Source organism: Centrocercus urophasianus, unplaced genomic scaffold (genome assembly GCF_019232065.1).
Source record: "Centrocercus urophasianus isolate 14NV4802_14NV808 unplaced genomic scaffold, USGS_Curo_1.0 seq_10, whole genome shotgun sequence".
Classification (NCBI taxonomy): Eukaryota; Metazoa; Chordata; class Aves; order Galliformes; family Phasianidae; genus Centrocercus; species Centrocercus urophasianus.
Genome location: NW_024884142.1, coordinates 67,717,134 through 67,742,099, shown reverse-complemented (window position 1 = coordinate 67,742,099; position 24,966 = coordinate 67,717,134). Strand labels below are relative to the sequence as shown.

Genomic DNA, 24,966 nt, shown 5'->3' with positions numbered 1-24,966 from the left:
TGCAAGAATTACTAAGGCCATAATTTTTTCTGGTAATATTATAATTCATAGATAATACGATAAAGAGGTCCTAAGCCTCTTTATCATAGTTTCCATTCTTAGTTAATATTAAAAATTAAATCATATTAAATCATAAATCATTAAATAAATCATTCTAGTGAGAGAGGGAAAAATGATGATTAGAATTTGCATCCTCTGACCAGTATATTGCATGAGCATATGCATCAGTGTGAAAGTTGGGTGCTGCTTTTGGAACAGAAAGCTTGAACTCAACTATCATTCCGGTGATTTGGTCCTGACTGCAGGTATCTTCTTCAATTTCTGAAGGACAAAGGTAGGATAGGGTGGTAAAGGAATTGCATTTATGTTTTGTTTTTAAAACATATTATTAGTAATGCAATTTAATTGGCATACGTCTAATGAGGAAATAAAGCATAACAAACATGATTGTTACTTTTTACTTTCTCAATAAAATGCCTTGCATAAAGATCTTCTCTCCAATATCACTGTTAACAGTATAAGTCCTTCTGTCGAATAAATGGAAAAGCATCAGTCATGTAACTGAGAGTTCTAAAAATGACAATGAGCAGTGCTCTTTCTACGTGAAATCATTTATTCTTATAACATGCAATGCATTCCCTTAACTATTAATGTTCATGGCTTGATGTGAATTTGGCCATATGTCTCCTCAGTTTTACTCAACAAACACAATCATATTGTCACAAATGGCATTAAGCAATGTGACTCGTAATACTAAATTAATGTTAAAATGTTAAACTAACATCTATCTTAGCAGCCTATCTTAGTCTGCATTTATCAGAGATTTTTGCCTATGCTGTAACACAGATAAGTGAAGGGAAAGTTTAGTATCTTTGAAAATCTTTACAACAGCTGAATATGACATATCTATCTTTATAACTGGGGAAAGTAAGGATATATTTTTAAAAAGCAAGTATCTAAGAATATTTGTGTAAAGAAAACTTCTGGAATGATGCCAAAGTCTGCCAGCAGTTGTTATCAAGACCATCAGACATTTAAAATATAGCCACTGTCATATTCAGGAGCAGTAAGCTAACAACTTCAGCTTCAGCTATGCATTCTTCTTTGTATCACAAACAGCTCTCAGTTTAAAGAAAACTTCTCACTTTTCAACTTATTCTTGCAGAAAGTGATTGAGAAAAGTCCAAGTATTAAAGGCACTGAGGACTTTGGAATGAAATACAAGGCCTGTTGTGAGCACTTTAAGTATTCACAACGTATTTTGCATTTCCCAGACTACACTGCGGAGGGAAAACTACAAAGTGGAAAAAGAAGTGAATGCAGAAGCTATCACCTGATGGAGGAACATTAGAGAAAAAGCAATCATTTAAGAAAGCTGCATGCTACATTTTGTAACATTTCTATTGACTTGTATCTTTGCCAGAGCACGTGAGAACCAGGTCTCTAACGTAGAAGCCATTTGATTAACAGACTACATTATTCTCTTTGGCATGGATTGCCTATGTGAATTTCCTGGATGATGCAATGGCTATTTAAGAGCTTACATTTCTGCCAGAGCAGTTTTCTACAATCTGTTTTTGCTTATGAAATGATGCTTCCTACAGAGGACATTATTTTTTTTTTTTTTTCACAGGATGAGTGATTCATGGTTCTATCAGATACAACTGAACAAGCTTTACTGCTTGTACCTGAATTCTATTCAGCTTTACTGAAAATATTTATTCAGGTAGAACTCTGCAGTCATTAACACTGTACTTATTACATTCCTGTATAGCATTTAGCAGAAAGCTCTGAAATAAACTAAGGCATTTAATCTATGTTGTTATCCTACAAATATATGTGCAATAAAATACACTTTAAGGTGTTATTACAGCTAAAATATCAATGGAAATTCATTGTAATATGCACCTAGATGGGTGTATTTGTGTGATGATGCAAAGCAGATTTTAGCTGAAATGGATGTATCTAAACTCAGCCAGAGTATTCCCTTTCAGACACATTTGAATTTTTATCTTTTGCATTTTACACAAAATTATCATGCACAGCACCAAACAATGGTTTGCTTCTCTATTAATGGCCACTTTCTTCTGCTTGATACACCACTGTGCTCTATGGAAAGCACGCAGCAAAATGGTAATAGCTTTTTTATTTCTGTCAAGCACATTTTTCCTTGTTTGGGTGAACCATGACAATTTTGTTCTGCTTGGTTTCTTGTATGAATTCAGTTATGCTGAAGATCTGAATTTAGATTTATAAAATAGCTAACCTAGAACAACTCTCATAAGCAAAGTTATATTTAATGCTATCTTTCTATTTTGAAAAATAATTCCAAAGGACATATGCCCATTTCTTGAGCAAATACAGAGAATACATGAATGTATGTAAACTATGTATGTGTAAAATGTATAACCATATTAATATGTATAAACATGTTAATGAATATTTTAACAGTTTACATACTGGTATCAGAAGGCAGGCTCATTTTCACTTGGACAGTTTCAAATATTTTGTGCATAACACAGACATTAATCTTTGGCGACATTTGTATATTTTTCATGTAAACAGAGCTCTCCTCATGTTTTATTTTTACATTTTAATTTATTCTTATGTTATGTTTATTATATGTTTTAATTAATCTGACTGCAGTGATATACTAAAGAGCAGCAAAAACTCAGATTGGTCAGCACTTCAGAGTCTAAGCAACAAGGATAATTCCAGAATTTTGCAACTCGATTTTGTCAAATAAAAAAAATCCCCAAACCACTGTCATTTTGAAGAAAGCAATGACAAATAAATGGATTGGCTTCACCTTGATCAAAACTTATAAATGTTCTTGTGGTATTTTACATCATACTGAAGATCAGCCAGGGAGAATATCTACCATACTAGAAGATGAATACAGTACAATAAATCATAAAAATAAAAGAACATTCTACTCCCTTACAACACCCCCAACATAAAAATAAAAAAAAAAAAAAAGGAGGAAAAAAAAAAGGAAAAAAAAGAAGTAGGTGAAGAAAATGACTACTTTTTAAATTTGTATTTATTTATTTATTTATTTATTTTTAAGAGAATCAACTTTTATCCTTTTTAGGCTTATCTACTAGAATTGAGGATTATCTAGTCCTCACAGAATACTAAATATGGTAAACAAAAAAGCATTGCCTTGCTTCAGCACACAAAGAAAAACTGCCAGTCTTTGAGCTGAAATAAAAGCACTAAATACCCCTTGCACTAATGCTGCTGAATATTTTATACAAAGAAGATATCGTCAGAGGGAATTCATAGGTTTGCCCTACTGAAATACTACTTTAATAGCAATATGACAGATTTCAGGAAGAACCTCTGACAGATTTCCTTCTGGGTCCAATCCATTGCATAGTGCAATGCCAATCGCATGTTTTCTACATAGCAACTACAGGTCCACACAGCTGTTAATCCTGTAACTCCACACAGCATTTCTCTTGTACAGAAAACCTTTCCCTCTCCTACTTTAAACAGGCACAAGCTGAAAGAATGCTCAAAGACATTTTTTGGTATACTAGTGATATAGTAGTAGCTTACTAGCCGAGACCAGATGCCTAAGTACTAAAGCTGTCAGATGAAGTGGTAAGAAAGAACACGCTTGATAAAGATCATCTTAATTTAGATGTAATTCAGAGACCATGTATAAATAGGTATGTGCTAGTACAATAGCAATTATTATAGGACTCAAAGTACAAATGAGGAAGAAGCTGTAAGCTTACAGTGTTATACCTATTACCTTTAGAAGCATAAGAAATGTAATGTAATTGGTTTTGGCCATGGTATCTAAAAATATAAAATTTCCAGAGTTCTATTTTGAAAAATTCTGCAAATGTTTAACGCTTGTGCAAATATAATTCAAATTATTTTTATTATTATAGGATTGGCATAATTTCCCAAATCTCCCACATAGATACTAAGTGTGAAAACAAAATCTGTTAACTTCATTTGCCATTCCCCTCAAACTTCTTCAATTTGCTAAAATAATGAAAAAGCAGTCCATAAAAAGAGAATAATAAGAAACACTTCCATCACTGCACATGGATCAATGAAAAAAAAATCCAGTATTGGAAATAGAGTCAAAGAGATTTCTTGGAAGACTGAAATTGTGACATCTCAAAAGAAATTGCACCTATGCCCATTTGTGTCTCCTGGAGAGTAAGAAAGACATTTGGATCAAGAGTAGATGAACTCAGCAAAACCTCAGGTTATGTTTTGCCAAAAGAACACATACTTCTGCACTTTCCTGCCGAGCTGTAAGGCTTTTGCTCCTGGAGGCGATCACGCATGAAAGACCTTTTGAACAGCTTCCTATCTGAGTTGCAACATTTTTCTTCAGCTATTTTCTTTGACAAAGGCTTGTATTATAATATCAATGTTGCACTGAGAAAGAAAATAGCTAATATAACTTTCATAGCCTGCCCCAATAATCAGCAATGGTGAGGCAGCGGTTATTTTTATGATCACGTTAACTGCTTTATCTTAAAGTCAGGAAAAAGTAGAGAGGGGGAAAAAAAAGTTGTTATAATGATCAGTATTTCACAAAATTGACATGAAGTTTTTGGATATACAACTACCAGAAATGAGTGCCAGAATCTGTAGAAATATAACAAGAACAGAACTACAGTAAATACATGATTTTCTCCTGTGAAATTAAATTTATCAGATAGATAACATACATCATGACACACCTAAACCATCAGCCATTTTGCATAAGTTGAGACAAGTAGAATGCTTGTGACAAGTGCTAAGGTGCAGCAGTAAAATAGAGTTTCTTCTGGCACCCACACAGAGACACAAACAGTTCTTGCTCTTTATTACCACTTATAGCAGTTCTGAAATCAGTAACTAGGAATAAGCAGAAAACATTTACTCTTTTTGAAGAGCTTATCTCTCTGCTAAGTATAAGGAATAATTGAGAATACCACAAATACCACAGTGAATTGATTAATTAAATAGTTGTTTTGCTGATTTTTTTTCTGACACAGTTGGGAAGTCACAAAAAATTGATCTTCTTTCTGCCAATCTTAATATAACTAGAAATCCAGTTTGGATAAGTCTAGCTCAATTCTAAGTCACATTCATCAACTGTAGGTACTATTGCTTTTACTGCCCATTGAACACTAAAGTTAATGTCAAAACCCTTGCTAGCCAGTGACACAAAATGTACTAATGAAAATCCTACTTACCTACACACGCAGGCACACTTTTGTGAGAATAAAGCAACTGCACACAAGATCAAGTTTTGAAAGGCAAAATGTTGTTCTGCATCACTTCTTTGGAAGGGAAAAATTCTTCCAGGGTGTCTTCTCTGAAATGCATCCAATATTCAGTCCCTCCTGTAGAGTTTTTTTTATAATATCTACTATTTTGTATTAATAATCTTATAATATGCAGTGTTATAAATTCAGAAGATATTTATCAACCAATAAAAAGTGGTGATGAAATAGTATTTTGGCTCTAAGTCTTCCTTTAAATAGAAAAATGAAGACAATTTAAATTTTCCCACAGATTTTGTATATACAAAAGTCAGGCTCCAAACTAAACCCAAGAGACTGAAGAATTAAACACTTTCCCAGAAACATGTAAATACATCGAATCAAGTGTACAGTCACACGCTATGTAGGTACCATTACTTCTACTCTACATTCAAGTGTAAACTGATTTTCTCCTCTGGAACTTACACAGCAGTAATGCTAAGAGCCCTGTATGAAAGCCCAAGTCTGCATTCATCCCAGAGTTTCATTTGTTCATTTAATCCCAGCACATGAGGCCTTACAGGAACAGAAGATGCCTCGCTCTTTCTGGAGCATAAAAACTAAATGGTAGCCTGTCAGCATACATCTGTACTCAGTGGTATGGCCTGAGCAAGGGAAATCTATTTCTACCTTTAGAAATAATTCAGTAAGATTTGAGCAAACTTAGAGAATTATTTCATACAAAATTCTGCTTTAAAGCAGGAAAAAAAACAGCAACAAAACAATAACAAAATACAATCCAAAACAAGGTAAGAGAGATAGTATCATACAACCTACTCTTTGGCTTTCTCTGATACCTGACCCTGAGATCATGATTTCAGAGGCATCTCAAAAATGGCTGCAGATTAAAACAGCGATGGTACCAAGATTCAAATCCTCACATTCACAAGAAAATAATTACAGTCTTCAGAAAAGAGGGGAGCTCTACTCTCTGAAGGCTGTAATTCTCCAGTTCTGTAGGCGCAGCTGAACTTTGGAGTTTTAGTAAAAGGCAGGCACTGTTGGCAGAACGGTTGAGGGAGCCCTAAATATAGTGTTTCACTCCCACTGTTGGGACACTTCTGGAAAAGGAGGAATAGGTTCCCTTCAGGCAATTTGTTTTCCTCAAACACTGATCCAACAAACAAAATATAGTTTTTTTTTTTCCTCCAACTACAGTGCGTGCCAAAGGCTGAGATAAAGACTGACTATTGCAGAAAATCCATGACTGTGAGATGGTGTTTCACTCTACATGAAAGGTATGCCATAGATTGGGACTACTCTAAGTGGCATCCTGTCCAGCATGATGGCCTGTTTCTGTACACTGTCTACATTCAGAGTTTAGGCTCTCTGAAGAAAGCATAGCATCCAAAATAACAGTTTGCAATAGCCAGTGGTCTGCAAAGGAGAGCTGGTTAAGTAGACACACCCATGGTCATGCTCTTGCCAAATGATTATGAATAGCGTCCAAATTAAAGTCAAAAGTAGCAATTTAACTGAACGGTAATCATTCAGAGAAAATAAATATTTTATATGCATATATTGGATTTATTGTATTTGATGCAATAACTTCAAATTTAACATTGTTTTTGTGTTATAGCCTTTAAAACTTTTCATTGATTATAAAATAGTTGGTCTGACAATAATTTAGTCCTAATAATTGCGTAGTTTTTCCCCCCAGGGACTGATCAATGAACAGAATTAACTTTGAATAATCCATAAACAATTTACCTTCAAAAATACAAAACAGAAAATATATTCAAGGACCCACAATAGTTCCTCTGAAACTGAAGGGATAGATGGATTTGGAGAATATGGAAAAATTTAATGTCATTGGGAAGATTACTTGCAGCATCTGGAATACATTAGATATCACTTGGTAAATCCTGAGATTAGACAATTCTAAGCCTTTCTTACTATGAACAGTTTATAATGTAATGAGTGAAGTTTTGTCTTTCCCTTTGTCCACATAAAGCAATACTGGTCCAGTGCCAGTACAGTAAGCTTTTGTTATAACCATAAGTATTATTTGAAAAATCTACCATGGATTAGTATTTTTATTGCATACATTCACTCTACTCTAATCATATCCTAAATTTTACAGGCAGAAGGAGAAATTAATTTGCCATTCAAGGAAAGGTAAGGGTTTATAAAAATGTAGGACACTTGTGATTGTTGATAGGAATGTTATTTTACTTCCCTTCATGTTTTATTTCTACGTTAAAAACAAACAAACAAACAAAAAAACTAAATGAAATAGATAAAAGATAAAATTAATGAACACAAACAAAAGAAAGAGAGGTAGGTAGTCATATCAACTACAAGATCTGTGCTGACTTTTTAAAAAAGTGCTTATTATTAGAACCAGTGTAAACAGCTGTCAGCAGAAATTATGAAGTTAATTCAGTATATTGACCATAGTGTACATGATTCAGGAAAATATCAGACTGTTTTGTACTTTCTGTTCGGTTCTGCAGGAGTATCATACAAGTTTGTAAAGCCTACTTTCTTTTCACATTTCTGCTTTTAAACCAGAGCAGGGTATTCTGAACAGCATTTCAGGCACTGAAATATGCCCGATTCTTGCACAAGTGAGGATTCAACAATCCTGTAATGTATCAGCCCTGCTTTGCAAGAGCATGATTTGAATCTCATACTCATGCTCAGTGTCCTGCTGACACCCGCTACTGACATCCTGGTAGCAGTTCTGAAACGAGATATTTTCTACCTCCTGCGTTGATCTCCAGTTACAAATGAAATAATGCTGTAACTCAGATGAGTTAATATAATATCAGTACTTAATAAGTCCTAACAAACAAAGCCAGATAACCACTCAAAAATTCCCAACAGAAACACTCCCAAAGGCAATGCTTAGGCCAAGTTTATCTTTCATCAAAGTCCAGCAAAACAGTGGTTTAGCTTGTGTTTTCTTAAGTTTAAAAGTGTTGTAATGTTATATAAGTGCATCAGGGTTATTTAATTTTTTAATTTGCAATTTGAGATGGGAGAGCAGGAAAGATCAGTGGAGAGAAGATTGTTTTATGTATCAATTTTGTTTTAAGACTACAGCTTTCTCTTATTTGTATCCAGTGAGAAATATACAAGTGTTCTATTCTCATTTAATGACAGTAAAAGGGGTAAATACATTCCCCAGAAACTGAATTTGTAAAGCAAAAGGTTACTTGGTATCAACAGCTGTTGCATCAAGAGAGGAAGAAGATAAATAAGCTGTCTTGATGACACATGAAAAACATGCATCTTGAAGAGTTAAGTACCTTCAAGAATGTTTAAAAAATAAACATGAAAGGCCAATTAAATAAAACATAGATACTCTTCTAATCTGAAGGATCATGCCTTACGTTGAAGCTAAGTTCAGTACCTAGCTTCCTATTTAACGCTAGCACCGCACAGAATTATGAAGAGAGGTCACAGAGAATTATTCACTCATCTAACTGTATGTAACGTATCATGACAGGACATTTTCTTCCAAAAGGGACTGAGAAGGATATTGAAGATACAAGGCTGTAACAGCTGACACACACACCAACTGGGTACTGAACTGCGGAATTCATTAGCCAGAAAGGAAAGCATTAGGTATGCTCAGACAGACAAAAAGTAGGAAAATATGTCTCTGGTTGTGCATAAGATCACAGAGCAACTTCCTAGCACAGTGCAGCTCTGAAGTGTGTTAACAGGCGCAGCGCTTCAGTCATTCCTCTTCCTCCCAGACCAGGACCAACCGCTCTCACTCAAATGCGTAACACTAAAGGCAGGGTTTCATTCCTCAACTTCCTTGGCCTAGCCAGATCTGAGCTGGTGGCTTCGCCTGGGCTCACTGGCTCAGTGGCATGACCCTCTCAGCCACATGACCTTCCTGATGCCCAGACCCCAATGAGGAGCAAACATTCACAGAATCACAGAATGACCAGGGTTGGAAGAGGGACGTCATGAATCTCCAACTCCCCTGCCACATGCAGGGCCACCAACCTCCACATTTAATACTAGACCAGGCTGCCCAGGGCCCCATCCAATCTGGCCTGGAACACCTCCAGGAAAGGAGCTTCCACAACTTCTCACCACTCTCTCAGTAAAGAACTTCCTCCTGACATCCAACCGAAATCTTTCCTCCCTCAACTTAAAACCATTTCCCCTTGTCCTGCTGCTATCAACCCTTTCAAAGAGTTGATTCCCCTCCTCTTTGTAGGCTCCCTTTAGGTACTGAAAGGCTGCAATGAGGTCACCCTGCAGCCTTCTTTTCTCCAGGCTGAACAAGCTCAGCTCCATCAGCCTGCCTTCACAAGGGGAGGTGCTCCAGTCCCTTGATCATCTTTGTGGCTCTCCTAGTCATCTCCTAGTCTCTTAAGTCATTCCTGCTTAGTTTATTACTGGACAAAATTAATCCTCAGAAGCTTGAAAACTCCAGAAGAGCCACCCTCTACTTGGCCCAGGTATAAGCTTCTAGAGGCAATAACTCAGTTGTATTCTTTGGAAAGAGATTACAATGTGGTTCAAACTTTATAGTTTGAGGTTGCAGATTGTAATTGTAATTAAGAATGTATTCTGGCTGTGCTCAAAATGGCTTTGACATTTTCGACATGTTATATGAAAGATAAACATAAGGCCTTGCTGTATATTTGCTGGACTTGACTTCTCAGAGACACTGAAAGCCTAAGAGAAGCCTGCAAATATTTTCATGGATTGAGGCACTGCAGAGTAATTGACATAATTTAAAATCCAGTGTGGTCAGTGTCAGTGTTGTTCGCAGAGTATGCTGATTTAAACTAAAAAGTGTATTGCCACACTAAAGACTCTCAAGGGACATTTGTTTATTTTACACCTACACTTAAGTGTACCAGTAGAGCATGAGATTAACCAAGATATACTTAATAATTTATAATTGTTTTCTGTTCTAATGTCTAAGCTAAGCAATAGCTATCTGATTCCATTTGGCCAATTGCTCATTGTTGAAATAGTGAGTAAATATGCTCCATAAAATCAATGCTAAGGCTGGTTCTAGAAGTCCATCTTGTTAAACTAAAGCTCCAGGAGCTTGAAAGATTACATGGGCAAGGACACTAGTCTGATGATATCGGAGGTTAACGCGAGCTGCAGTAACATGAAATTCAGAGTTAGTTAACACACTGGCAGTACAGTTTGTCTGAGATACTGCATAGGTATATGCACTGCTAACATGAACTGAACTCCCTAGCTGTCCAGGATTCAGTAAATCTAAGCCAAGTTGAGGTACATGAGGCACACTGCCTTAAACTGTTACTTTGTTGATACAGTTTTCAATTTATCATAGTCTGGCAGATAAAAATTCCACATTCTATTCTGAAAACAAAGCAACATAAGTTTTATAGGACTCTTCTGGATTTGTTACTTTGTTGATACAGTTTTCAATTTATCATAGTCTGGCAGATAAAAATTCCACATTCTATTCTGAAAACAAAGCAACATAAGTTTTATAGGACTCTTCCGGATGCCACCATAGTCTTTCCACTTTCCCAAGAGAAGGTGGAAAAAATGAGTAACTTGCGAATTTTAAATTGATCTTTCAGACAAGCTACGCATATAGTTAATCTAATTTTTTTTTAATCGGTGTCCTACTTCTCCTTACCTTATACATCAGTGGTATAAACAAATAAGCTTTTCACAATACAACTGATTTAGCTCTAAACAAAGAGATCTAACAGTATATTATTTGATCTTATGGTGCTGAGATCATTTTCTTTAATTACCATCATATGTGGTAAATTACTCCTGCTACTTAGAAGTAACTATTGTCTCATTTAAAGTTTTTTCATTCTATTCCATACTGTCTATAAATGCAAATTTGGAAATGCCATTCATTAGTAAAAAATTATAAAAAGTTAAATACAGGGATATGGTACATATTACCATAGTTTACATCAATAAGAAGTAGGTTAAACAACATTAAGTAGTGATTAGCAGCAAAACGAAAGAATAATCCCAGACAGCCAAAGGCTGTAACAGAGATGTGGATGTTCTTTTCTGATAACATAGGGTCACTCTCATTCTAAACCATGGACTTATTTAAACTCTCATGTTTATTCTAACTGTACCAGTAGCCCCACCACATGGAAACCTGATTCCCTCTATAGTTATTTTTGCATATTTCAGTACAGACCCTCAGAGGTATTAAAACACCAAATTTCTGAGGAAGCTACAGAAAGAGATCCCAGACTAGTTATGCTCCTGTGTCCAAGAGAAAACGGATTGTCCTGCAGTGCCCTGAGATGCAGTGACCTCAACTCAAGCCCTGTGTGCAGGTTTGGGCACCACTATACAAGAAAGACATAAAATTATTAGCATTGAAAGGAGGGCTGTGAAGATGTTGAAGGATCTAGAGAGTAAGGTGTATGAAGTGTGGCTGAGGTCCCTTGGTTTGTTCAGCCCAGAGAAGAGGAGTCTGAGAGGAGGCTCTGTGGTGGCTTATATTTCCTCACAGGGAGCAGAGGGACAGTGCTGAGCTCTGCTCTCTGTGACAGCAACAGGGCTGGAGGGAAGGGCATGGAGCTGTGTCAGGGGAGGGTTAGGTGGGGTTACAAAAGTGTTCTGCACCAGAGAGTGGTCAGGCATGGAACAGTCTCCCTAGGGCAGTGGTATGACCTCACGCCTACTGCAGTTCAATGAGCATTTGGAGAATTCTCTCAGAAATATGGTTTAAACTTTGGGTGGGCAGAAGTTGGACTCACTGGTCCCTGTGTGCCACTTCCAACCTGGGATATTGTATGATTATATGATTGCTAAGAGAAGGTGAAAATGGATGTGTAGACAGGGCAGAAACCATGTATTATGTGGAATCCAACTTTCTCTGGAAGTGTTCCCTTTTGGGGTTCTGGTTTTCTCTAGAGCAAAAACTGGATCAAATGTATAATTCATGATTGAATCTTCTCAGTTTATGCAAATTCTGGAAGAGGTGATACTGCCTGGAGTATCAGATCTTGGAATCTGTCCACAGATGTAGAAACTGAGCAAGGGGAAAAATTGCCCACTTCACTACTTCTCTAAATCCAGTCTGTTTCAGATCAGTCCTTGGCTCAGCTACTTTGGCTAAGGTGTTGTTATAATGTATTTCTTAGGAAAAAACTGTAGCTTTGGATCAGAAAGTCTACAAATATTATTTAACTGTTGAACTAAAGCAGCTGAAAATCATGCAGAAGTTCAGGCTGCAGAAAGAAGTATGCGTGATTGGCTAATCTAATCACTGGGGTAACTAGCCCTAACTCTAGTTAAACAGAGATATCTTCTTTGGGATGTGACCTTTTCTTCTTAGAATTTCTCTGCAAACATGGAATCTAACAATAGAATTCAAATAGCTCTGCTTATAAAAATAATACCATTAAGAAAAAAGTTAGAGGCAAGGTTATTTCACAGAGATAAATACAATAATAAAATGATACTTTAAAAAAAAAAAAAAAAAAAAAAGTAGCAATCCCCACAAATGAAAAAAAGCAAAATCAAATTTTCCACCTTTTTTTTTTTTTTTTTTGAGGCTAGATTACTTTGTATTAGGTTAACAACAACAAGAAGAAGAAGCAGGGAATTGACTTGGGAATAAGATAGCATGCATTATATTTACTATATTTCCCAGTCTTTCAGAACTGAAAAGATAGAGTGAGAATGAGAACATAGGCAGCAGCCCAATATTGAGATTTCCAATGGACTTTCACAGAAGCAGTTTCTAGTATTATCCATCAAGCCAGATGAAAACACAGCTTTTGATGATGTGTTGATTTGTAGTAAGCACATTAATCAAATTAGCATATATACGTCAAAATGATGAATAAGAAAAGTAGGAAAAAGAAAAAAAAATGAAATACTAAGATATGCTTTCAACTTTGAAATGCAGCCAACACTTTTCCTTTGTGCAAAAGCAAGAGCAGGGCTTTGAACACATAACAGTATAGATATATAACTTGATCTCAAGTTAACCTCTGAAAATTTCTGGGAAACATGAAGAGCTTGATTCTGAATCCTTGGCCCATTATGCAAGTGCAACAACATTCTTAGTCTGTAAGAGAAGTCTGAGAATGGCTCAAACAAATGGTGTTAAAAGAAGATACTATTTCATTTCAAACCTTCACAGATTGTCTACAAAATTAACTGAGTAAAGTTGAAGCAACTATAATGATTCTCTCAAAAGATAATATGCATCATTGTACAGATCTAGTTACACATTGCCCAGAAATAGGGCAATATCAGCAAATGTAATAGGATGCAACTCCACATTCTCTAGGTTTTTCTGAGTATTCATAAAAAGATGCTCCTGTGTTCACTCTTTCCATTGGAAAAAGGAAGTGAAACATCCTTTCCTGTACTGAGATACACATTTTATGCTGCCTAAATATAACTAAAATTGTTCAGATTTATTTCCTTTTTATGTCCTTCCGTATACATGCTTAGTCTGAATAAGGTTCTGAACTTTCATAAAGGACTCCTAGTATTTAAAGCTTTGCAGCCTCAGGTACTCTGAAATATATTCTTGTAAGGTTTTTTCACTAGCACCTGTGAAAAAAAAAACAACAGGTGTAATCGAGAACATTGAAAGACAGAAATGAAAAGAATGGATTTAAAGGAAGTTGAAAGAGCCCCGCTTACAGATGATAAGGTAGTAGAGATGAAAGCATGAGAGATGGAAAGAGATTAATTTGACTATCTGGATCCTCAAAGTTTGAGGACTAACAGCAGCACATTTCTCTGTACATGTGATAACAATTAAGATCCAAAAGATATTAAGATCCAAAAGCTACAATATTGCTATGGGAAAGGCAGTGTTAAAAGGGATCAAGAACAGTATCTGACAAGAAATCAACATCACCACCGTAACAAAAAGAAGTGCTTTGAGTTTGCAAACACTACTGATTAGAAGATAAGACTGTGTATTATCATACAAATTTAGAAAAGTCCCTCAGCAATCCCCGATAAAGAATTTTACCATATGCTCAACTGTTTTCCTGTTTCAGCACTTGCCGTAGAAAATAGTTTACTAAAATATATATATATTTAGAATGATTGATTCAGACTGTATCTCTACTGTAGATTGTAGAAGTCTAAAGACTTGTGAGCAACACTACACCAGAATTTACTTTTCAACTATTAAAATGGAGCAATGACTGGTATAAAACAGCTTTAGTTTCATGTCATGCAACTTTCATACTTCAACAAGCTTATCCCCTTGTACTATTTGCCAGCTTGCACATGCTAATACAATTTGTTCTATGAAGTCATGCTTTTCACATTTACATCAAGTTGATTTTGCAGCATTTCTTCTTTGCAATACTGATCTATGGCAATTAGTTAAACAACTTTAAAATTACTGAAATTTAGACCATATTAGCCTCTGCCTACTTGACCATATTAGTCTCTGCCTACTCTCCAGAGGGCTGACTAACCACAACAACTTGTTGCTGACAACTGCAGATAACAGAGCCTTGCTTTCTTTCAGACAGCTGCTCTATCAAGCTCTTGCCTACTGAGATTCAATCTGAGATGCCGAGGAGGAAATCTCTCACAGTTTATCCAAGCTTCTTATCCAGTTACTATGAAAAGTTGCAGATAAAAAATCCTCTCTACTGTTCTGAGATTAAAAGCATCACACAAACGTTCTGCTTCTTTTAGTCTATTGTATTTGTAAAACACGTGCATAACCTCATTCAGTCACTGTAAGCCAGATGTCCATAGTTTTCTAAGGGTTTTGTTTGCCCTTATAAGCGCACTGATTGTGTTTGAGTTTTTTTCTTGTAAAAAATAGATAAAGAGAACTGTCCAGATCACCCTGGTTTCTGTACATCTGCACAAAGGTGAGAAATGAAGGAATGCACATCTTTTCCCAGGGCAATACCACTGTTGCTACTCAACTGCCTGTAGTAAATGGGGCAGAAAAATCTTGGATTTGTGTCACTCCCGCTGGCACAAAGCTGTTTGAACCAACCCTGATGTGAGCAGAAGGAAATGAACTTTTCCTGAATCATCCAAAGGGGATGCACTACTTGAGCAGTGCCACTACACATATTGTACGTTTAGGAGCATCTGGTAAATCACAACATTCTCCTCTCTGGCCTATTCTTCACTTAGAGCTTGGGCACAGCTATCGGTGACAGCTACTAAGTTTGGTACTAAAGATGAGTAAACCCTGAGAAACATTATTTTATTCTAAAAATAATATAATTTTTTTTGTTGAAAGTTTAAACTCCCTTAGGCACCTCCAAAAACCCAGGAGCCAATTTTATTCCCCCCCACAATTTTTATGAAGACACTGCTACATCTTTCTTATAAATATCATAATTACATATAGAAATAATATATGAATATGTATATAATGTACAAATATATATAGTATAAAAAAATAGAGTAAATAAATACATCAATCCATTTGCAGTCTATTTTCTTATACAAATATACATATTTAACTAATGAAAAAAAATTTCTGGTTATTATTTTCCATCCATGACAAATGATCACATAGAGCCTGAGTAGATAAAAATCTACAAGGGTAGTTAACTAGTGACCAGATCACAGTTAAGACTTGAAAAAGAAACAGTACTGAAGCCAAAACATTCAAGTCTCATTTATCCTTATCCTCTTTTACTATGGAAAATTTCTGATACTCTTCTGATGATAGATGCATCTAGATGCATCTAGGTTTTAAACTTGTAGTCACTAGAGCAAATGTAGAAACAAATAAATATACATCCACAAATACACTGATAAAGAAAGAAATCCATTCATCTTTACCTTCAGGGAACTTTGTAAATCTGAGATATAAGAAATAAATGCCTATATTTTGGGATTTCTACATTGGAAAATGAACTCAAATTTCAAAGTTGTAAGACTATTTCTGCTGCAAGTATTCTAAATGAAAAAGGACAAAGAACAAAGCAGCCAACAAACAATCGTTTGTATTCTTCTCAAATACCTGACTCACAATACTCTTGGCTCCTATGTTGACATAATGGTCATTCCTTACTTCCGCACTGAGACACAGTCAGTTTGTATACAATTCTTAAAAGCAATGAAGTAGAGGGATTTATAGCCAGAGAAAATAGCTTTGAGATATAATCACTAATGTAGAAAAACCTAAGCTCCCTTGAAGCCCAAGCTTGAATTTTGGTAGGCTCACCTCACATCCTTTCATCGGAAGATTAAATTCTGTGTAGCATAGTATATAGAAGTCCTCCACCGGATTTTTTAAAGATAAAGTCCTGTCTTCTTTGAGTGCTGTTAAATGCTATATTTTTTTCCTCTCATTTTATTTTTTTAATAAATCCTAAAAACTTTAAATACTCTTTTGAGGATATTTCTCTTTTTAAAAATAGTTCACTAGCTTCTTTGTCACAAACATTTTGAAGCTCTATTTCTTTGATTTTCAATCTTAGCATAAGTGATGGACATTATGATGGCATAAATGATAGACACTGCTGTCCTACTCCACAGGCAGGATTTGCAGAAATCAGACCCAAAAGAATACAGTCATTTCTCCAAACTCTCTTCTTTTCTTTAAATTGCCATAGCTAAAAAGACTCATTGAAACTAATAACATTTTAAACTTCCTTTAGAAAGATTAAGAAAATCCAACAAATATCCCACTAATTTTTGTTCCTTTCCAACAATTCTCTACCTTAGTCTCAGCAAACTAATAATTATGACTACTACAGAGCTTAAGTTCACATTTTTAGAGCTTAAACTGCTAAAACATACTGCAAGCAGTCATAATTGCATGTGCACTATGCATTTAATTTAAGCATACAGTGATATCCAATTATATGTCTTTATACATTCTGTAGACATTTTGTATGCTTTGTCCAAACTGACTTCAGCAAGAACTATACCCTTTGTCTTCAGCAATTACAGATAATTTAAAAATTGCTAATAGAACATCTACTAATGCCAAATATAAAAATATGAGACTAAAATGAAAAAGGGGAGATAGATTGGTAGTCCTGAGATTTCTGAGTTTTTCCACTTGAAAAGACTAGTAAGAAAAATTGTTTGTCCTTATTCATATCTTTTTTGATGCCAGCTGATGTTTAGGTGTATAACCCAAACAGTCCCCAGAAGACAGAGTAAAGGTAATGGTCAGTAATAATCACAGTTGGCTGCTATTTAAAGGAAAAGAAATTGCTAGGAATTAATACAATGTACAGTAAGTAGAAATTAAGCTCATCAAAGAGGCATTTTCTTGGGTAGTATTTTTCAGACCACTAGAGCCTCTACCTGTTCAAATTCCTTTGTGAAGCCACACCATCACTGTAATAATTTTAGGGAAAGTTGTACAGGAGGCATGACCAGAGCTCACCTGAAAATCAGCCTGAAAAGTCTTCTCTTGCAAGCTCTGTTGCTTGCAGCTCAGTCATCTAGTGGTTATATAGGAAGTGTTCGATGAGTACATAAAAGAACTTGAGACCCACACCAACAGATGTCACATAGCAGTGGAAAAATCTATGAGGAAATGCTAAAAAGTGGGCTCAGAGACAAACTGAAATAAATCTTGAGAATGTTTTGTCTGACTTCAGGTTACAACTACAAGCAGAGGACATTTGAGTTACTGAGTCCTAGTTGCCATGCTACCAAGAGCTTTGTTCTGGATTGTACAACTTCCCTGTCAAAGCTCTGCAATACCCTGTCTCAGGTATCCTTTGGGCATATAAATATGATATATATACTTCACATTTATATATATACACAAATAAATAACCATATCTATCTATCTGTATGTAGATGTATAGAGACATATCTATAAATACTGTTACAATACATAATATTTATGTAATATATTATGTGTTTACATATATATTATATATTCCTGTATATGATATATATATGTGATATTTTTAAAAAGTTTTTGTTAATTTTTTTTTTTTTTAACTATAATATATGGGTGTTAAAATATTATTTGATTAATTATTCAGCATGACAGGTTCTTTTGTCCACAACATTAATCTCTCTCCAGCCTTGCCCTGCATGATGTAAGAAAAATTTCTCCTCCAAAAATACACATGAGAAGAGTCATCTTCATATTCTAGCATATTCTGGAAGTTTTGACTTGCCAGATGAGGCCAGGGATATGGGGAAGCTGGTACGTCAGTGGATGGCTGACCACATCCCAGGCTGCTCTGCACACTGTGAGCTACTCAGGGCTGTGGTGCGTTGGGCAACCCCGGGTTTTAAAGGTTTGACAGTGCTTCAACCTTCTTGTCCTTGGCATGTCCAAATCCAGGCCATACAGTATGTCTCTGCAGGAGCCATCCTCCTCTTATCCTTCTGTATGAACCGAACTAAAAAATGTAAAAAATCATGGGAGAAGCAAAAATTCATGAATGTAGGAGGAGGAGAGGGAGGGGATCTAGTCCCTTGCTGCCAATCCTGCCTCCTCATCCTCATCATCCCACTCCAAAGAGAAGGAGTTTCAGTGCTCAGGAGACACCAAACAATGCCCTGCTCTGACCACATACATGAACTTCGTATCACATCTGGTGTCAACATAAGTTTCTGGCATAGCAAAGCTAAATGTTTCTTAAGCTAAAGCTTTTTTAAGCAACAGTCTAACAGCTTGCTGTGAATATTTTTTTTTTTTTTTTCTCACTGTGTTATGGGAGTTCTTTTTAAAATAAACAACAGAATTTGCTTTTAGATTATTTGGCCACAAAGATTCCATAAAAGATTCCATAATTAATCTAGTTGCTGGCCCATTTCTTCAAGTTTGTGATCAGCAATGCCTATAAATCTCTTGATGACATTTTTTCAACCTCTGCTTTACTTTACGACCAGAGATATGTAAACTACTACAGATGTATAAACTACCACATGTTGGTTTTCCAAATACTTTTCACTCCACTTTAGAAACAATCCTTTTTAACTAATTAATCACTTAATTAAATTCAGAGTTTGAAATTGAAGAATCATAGTGAATCATTCATTTTACACCATTACATTTAAGACACATAAATTCCTAAGTGCCTTTCATCACTTTGTCAGTATTGTTTCTCTGTTAACAATATAATATAGCAATATTTGTAAGGGATGGAGTATTTTTCTTAGGAAGATGTACACACAAGCTACTAATTTCTTCTTAATTCCTACAATAAATTTTAGGAAGTCCCCAACAAAGTCACTACAAGCTGTAGCTAATTTGATTCCAGATCTTCTCTCATAGCAGGGTATCAGCACATTCTATAAGGATAAACTAGAACCTACTTATTCTGTCCGGAATCACTGAGTTTCCACCAAAGTCACTTAATACAAATTCAGTAAACAAGGAGAGATTTTAAAATGCTTTGAATGAATGCTAAGGAACTTTTTTTATTTTTCGTCACACACAGACTACTGCATTAAGTTACATTTAAATGAATACAGGGGCTGACTTTGAGACTGTGGAGTTTGAAAAGTTGCTATATCTTAGGGCATTGGCCCTTGGAGCCTTATTTGGTCAAATCAGCTCTGCAATAACATCCCAATAAAATGTGAGCATTTTTCAGGAGATATGTACTGGCATGAAACCATAACCTTAGTAATTCACCCAGCACTGAGCAAATCAGCAGTGACCATCTTGCTCAGTGCTGACTGTGAACCCTCCAGCTTTCATGCACTCCTAATACAGCATGCCCGAGAACTGAAGATAAAGCTGTATTTTCTAATCACTTGTTCATCTATTGTCTAAAATGGAAAAAGGCAGAAAAAGTACCATAAATGCAGTTTCTATTTTTGAACCATTTCCTTTCCTCCTATGTTCTCTGCTTCAAAATAGACAATAATAACTAAATCTTACAATATTACCTGTAAAGTTAATGACAAGGGATGGGGAAAAAGAAAGGAATGAATCTGACATAATTATGATATAATCTACTTGCATAATAAAAACTACTCTTGCATACATTTGGAGAAAGTTAGAAATAATACAGAAAAAAAAAAATGATTACTATTTGAAACAGTATAGTAAATTTCGTACAGAGTTTCTTACCTTCACAATCATGCAGTGGCTGTGTGACACTAGGAACAAAAGTTATTTTTGATAAGCAGAAATACAATACTGAAAAAAGAAAATAAATTTACACAGTGGAAAGGAAATATAAATGATTTCTAAGTACATACAATGAAGTTGTAAACTTATTTAATCCTTAATGAAAATCTTAAAAAATATTGTGAAGAAATAATTTCTTTAGACCTTTGTGACTAATCCTTCTTACATTTCTCTTAAGAATGTTAGGTTCTGAGTCAATAGAAAATATGTCTAAGCTTTGATATTTTCTATAACCTCCCCTCCTGCAAGACTTACTCAAGCTAACCTGAAACCTTCAGGTAAGTAAGTTTTTATTCAATACAGCATTAGATTAATTAATATTGCCCTCTAAATGTACTCTTTAAAAAAAGAAAACATTTCATTAATTAGAGAAAAATTTGTGCATAATTTCGCTTTTTTAAATTTTCAATAATGTTAACATTTAGTTGGAAAGATTTGTTTTCCCATTTCAAAAAATCACTTGAAATTAATTTACATGAAACACAGAGCTTTACATGGGAATTAGCAGCTGGTTTAAAAATGACTCTAAAAAGAGAATAAGAATGTATCCCTTATGGGACTGTTGCTTCTATTATATAAGCTGTGTCAGCTTCTGTAAGCCTATATGTGCTTAGATAACCATATTGAAAAGCTGTGAATATCAGAGGAGTCTGGCACTACAGATTTACTGTCTTGTCTTCCTTGCTGTTCCAAATGATGACCTGATCAAGTTCCGTCTGGATGTCTTGCCACAGGGTGAAAAAGGAAGAGAGAATAAATCACTCTTAGAATTAAGTACTTCTCTGAGGTATTCTAAAACCTTCCTAGTACTGATCCTATCATCCTCTCTTAGAAGTCATTCTATCTTTACATGCTTTACAGTGGACTACCATATTTAGATCCTGTATGAAACTGAATAGGCATACATTTTTAGCAAGAAAAGAAAGGAAACTGCATGTGTAACAAATCATATTTCTACACACACACGCGCAATACACTATGCACATATTTACAGAATATTCTCTCTGTATCTGAATTTTTATCAAGTAGGAAGACAAATGGATTTCCTCCTGTTCCAGTCCCTGAATAACGGTTCCCTCTGAGAATAACCTGGGAGAAACAAGCTGTGTGGTTTAGACGAGTAGATTAAAATATTCTAACAAAAGAAAGCCTAGTGCTCTCCAGAACTTCAGGTTAGTCAAGAGTCTCAGTGTCAGTTTGAGTTTGCTTACAAGTAGAAAATCTGCCAAATAGGGATGGTCACCAGAAATGAAGTAGTGAGAAATGAAGACTGGTAAGCAAATAAAGCTATTTCAATCAACTGAACAGAAAGACTTGGAATACAGAATGGGAAAGAATGAGTCCTGTTATCAGGACAATACTTTTAATTTCATATATATGTATGTGTGTGTATATATATATTCAATAGAAAATAAACTATTAGAGAGACAGTAAAATACTTCCAATTAATGGAAGTAGTGTAATGTTCAAACTTAAATCCCTTGAGGATTTTACTGTACTATTTTACTTAGCTTAATGTAATTTAAATTGTAAACAGAATGGTTTTGTAAACCCCTAGAGAATTGTATTTTATTTATAATGTATTTTCTTTGAAGGTTATGGAAATCATGCTCTTCCTGAATTCTGTATCTCACATACCACCTACAGCTGCAAACTAGTCAGCCCTTACAAGTTAGACATGACCAGCCTGGTGAAGTACGTGACTAGAAAACGCAAGATTTTTTTGTTTGTTTGTTTTTATTGCCAAAGGAAATAGAAATATGTAATTGTGAAAACTAACAGTCTTCCTCCCCCCAAGAAAGATACTGAAAGATTTTCATTGCAAAAGTTGGAGTTTTTAGAGGGAATGGAATTCAAACATAACCACTCCACTTGAGTTTTTAATGCACGTAAGGAAATAATTGTTTACGCTAGATCCTACAGGGAATTATATCAGAGAGCAAATATATTTTGTACACTTCAGTTTAAATATCTAAATAGTTCTATCATTCATTCAAGTAACAAATCTACTCCTAGTATAAAATGTATGCTTTCTCTCAAGATACATATTACAAATGATCAGTTTGTGTCACCTTTTTTACTCCAAGGAATTCAACTACTCTATTTCAAAATAAATAAGTAAAGTTGAATGAATGAGCTGAACACTACTCTATGTCCTCCCTTCACTATCAGGAGCTACTGCTTAGACTTTGTTAAATAACTAGAAACAAATAAGAATTTGTCTGTAGAAAATTGATTTCTGCCATTTATTATCTGTTTTAAACATTATAGCGTTCAGGGCCTTGTGAATGACCCATTAACTCAACACATGAGCCATAGATACACAATGGTTTAAACTGTGATCCTTCCTCTGAAATAATGCCAATCCAAGTCACTTCAAGGGGACTGTATAAACAGGAACTAAACAAGTAAGCACTGCAACATCCGGCTGATTGTACAACTGCTTACAGCATAAACTCGTGACAAGTGTACTCACAAATGACATACACTTTGTATTGGTTACTCCTTTTTGTAAAAATTTTTTTCTTCTAATCAATATCTATTTCTAAAACTAAGCAAACAAGTAAAAATACAACAATACAAGACATTTCCTCTGGCTCTTCTTAGACCAGACATGATGTAGTTTAGACTTGAAAGTTACCACAATTGTCTTAGACTTTGAACTTTGCATTAGTGAGTCATTTTGTACCACAAACTTTGCAAACATCTATTTTTTTGCTAAAAGCTCCTAAAGCACAAGCATCACTTCTGTTAAATGACAAATGCATGTCACAGTGACCATTACCCTCGCATTCAAAGTAAGATTTTAGGATTCTGACAGCCTAAACAGCAGAGCTAATGCACCTTTGCTAAGCAAAACAATGCTGCTCCTCCCAAATAATATAATGCGTTCCGATGAACTGACAAACTCTGTTTAAAGCATTGCACACTTGTGCAATGCTTTACTCCACTTCCTTGGAGTAAAGAACATTATTTGATTATTTCTTCACATATGTAATCCCTTAAGAGGTAGCACAACAGCATAAACATAAAGCAATCCATTAGATATATTTACATGAATGGTTTTTGTTATTTTTAACTTAGTAGCAGGAAAAAAGAAAGCTATGTTGATATAGACTGGATTGGTGCTATAACACTTTATTATATGCTCACTGTTATCCCAATGTCATATTATAGTCTAATTGACAAACATACTTACAAGGGGAAAGAGATGCGCTCTGTAACATTTGTAGAAATGAATTATATGACTTGGACTCTTTTTACTTTTCTTTTAGGCTATGACTAAAGATAGTTAATTCCAATCCTTTTGGAACACTCTCAATTTCAGTAACAATTAAAACAATTCTTGTTGAATGGCAATTGTGCCTCTGAAACCAAAAGACAGCATTTGCCGCAGAGTCAGTATTCTCTACAGTATAATGAATGGAATTTCTTCCTGGCCCCTTAGCTACAACCCAAGGAAGATTTTGGGTACTCCAACCAAACAGCATAGATTTCTTTTCCATCTAGAGCTAGCAACTCACTTACAAATACTGACAATTTCAATTTAACTACTTAAACAGAAAACATATGTGTATGCTACAAGCCTTTACCATACTCAAAATCTGTGAAATAAAAAAATCAAACTAAAGCTGGAAAATGGCCAACACAACACACAAGGCAAAAGCAACTATAATCAAGTATGGTCAACTGTATAATGTTCAAGACACTATGTACTAATTTCAGAATATGAAATTAGAGGTTTGCCTTGATTTAGAATGTACATGAGCTGCTTGTTGCTAGCTTCAAAGATATAAAGATTCAACCAGCATGCTATGTAAATGATTTCCTGAAATGACTTGATTAGAAGGTTAGTTTAGACAAGTAGAACTGACTGATTGAAATCTCAACACACTCCAGCAACAATTGCAATAAACTGTCAGTGCCACAGTCCCTCAAGTGAGTATGTGAGAAGAGCAGACTTCCATGTAAGGGGTGTGCCTACAAATGTAAATACAGACCATATAGATCACTGTTACACAAGTATGTTTCATTTATACAAAACGAAGAACAAAGTGCAAATCAGCATGGAAGTTTTACAGAAATGTAAGAAATGTGGAAAAACACCAACTACGTCAGATTTGAATGTTGCAGCCTACAAATTCATAATTAATGTAAACAGTTTTAAATACCTCTGCAACTGGATCACAAAACAGTTAAACATGCAATGAAGAAATCAGACAACTGCTAATAAATGCTAGCAATTTATCTAGAAATATCTAGTTCTTTGCCTAAGCTAATTTTTACAGGGGAAATTACTTCTGAGAAGCTAAGCCCAGGTAGCATATCAAAACTGGAATAGAAAATACACTTTCCAGGAAATTACTCTTTCCTACAGCAAGACTGAATTATGGGCTACATTTTTTCTTTATCTGAAATCCATTAGAAAATTGATGCATTTTGCAGAAGCTCAAGATGAATAGCAGAAATAATCTGAAAGCATCTTTCTTCTACTTACCAAAAGCATTATATTGTACTATTCTTTTTAAAACAGGCCTAGAGGTTCATTCCTGTAAACCTTTTCAGCCTGGCTCTCATTCAGCTAGTTATGCAGTTGTAATAACAAGAAGCTCAGGGTTTGCCAACTGCTTGAGAATTTACTCAGTTTCTCTATTGGGCTTT

General features: G+C 35.1%; 1 protein-coding gene across 3 annotated transcripts in view; it reads right to left on the bottom strand.

Moving 5' to 3' along the window:
* The window catches only part of CHRM3 (cholinergic receptor muscarinic 3), a 255,730-nt gene that overhangs the window by 87,057 nt on the left and 143,707 nt on the right, over nucleotides 1-24,966 (bottom strand). The window lies entirely within an intron of this gene.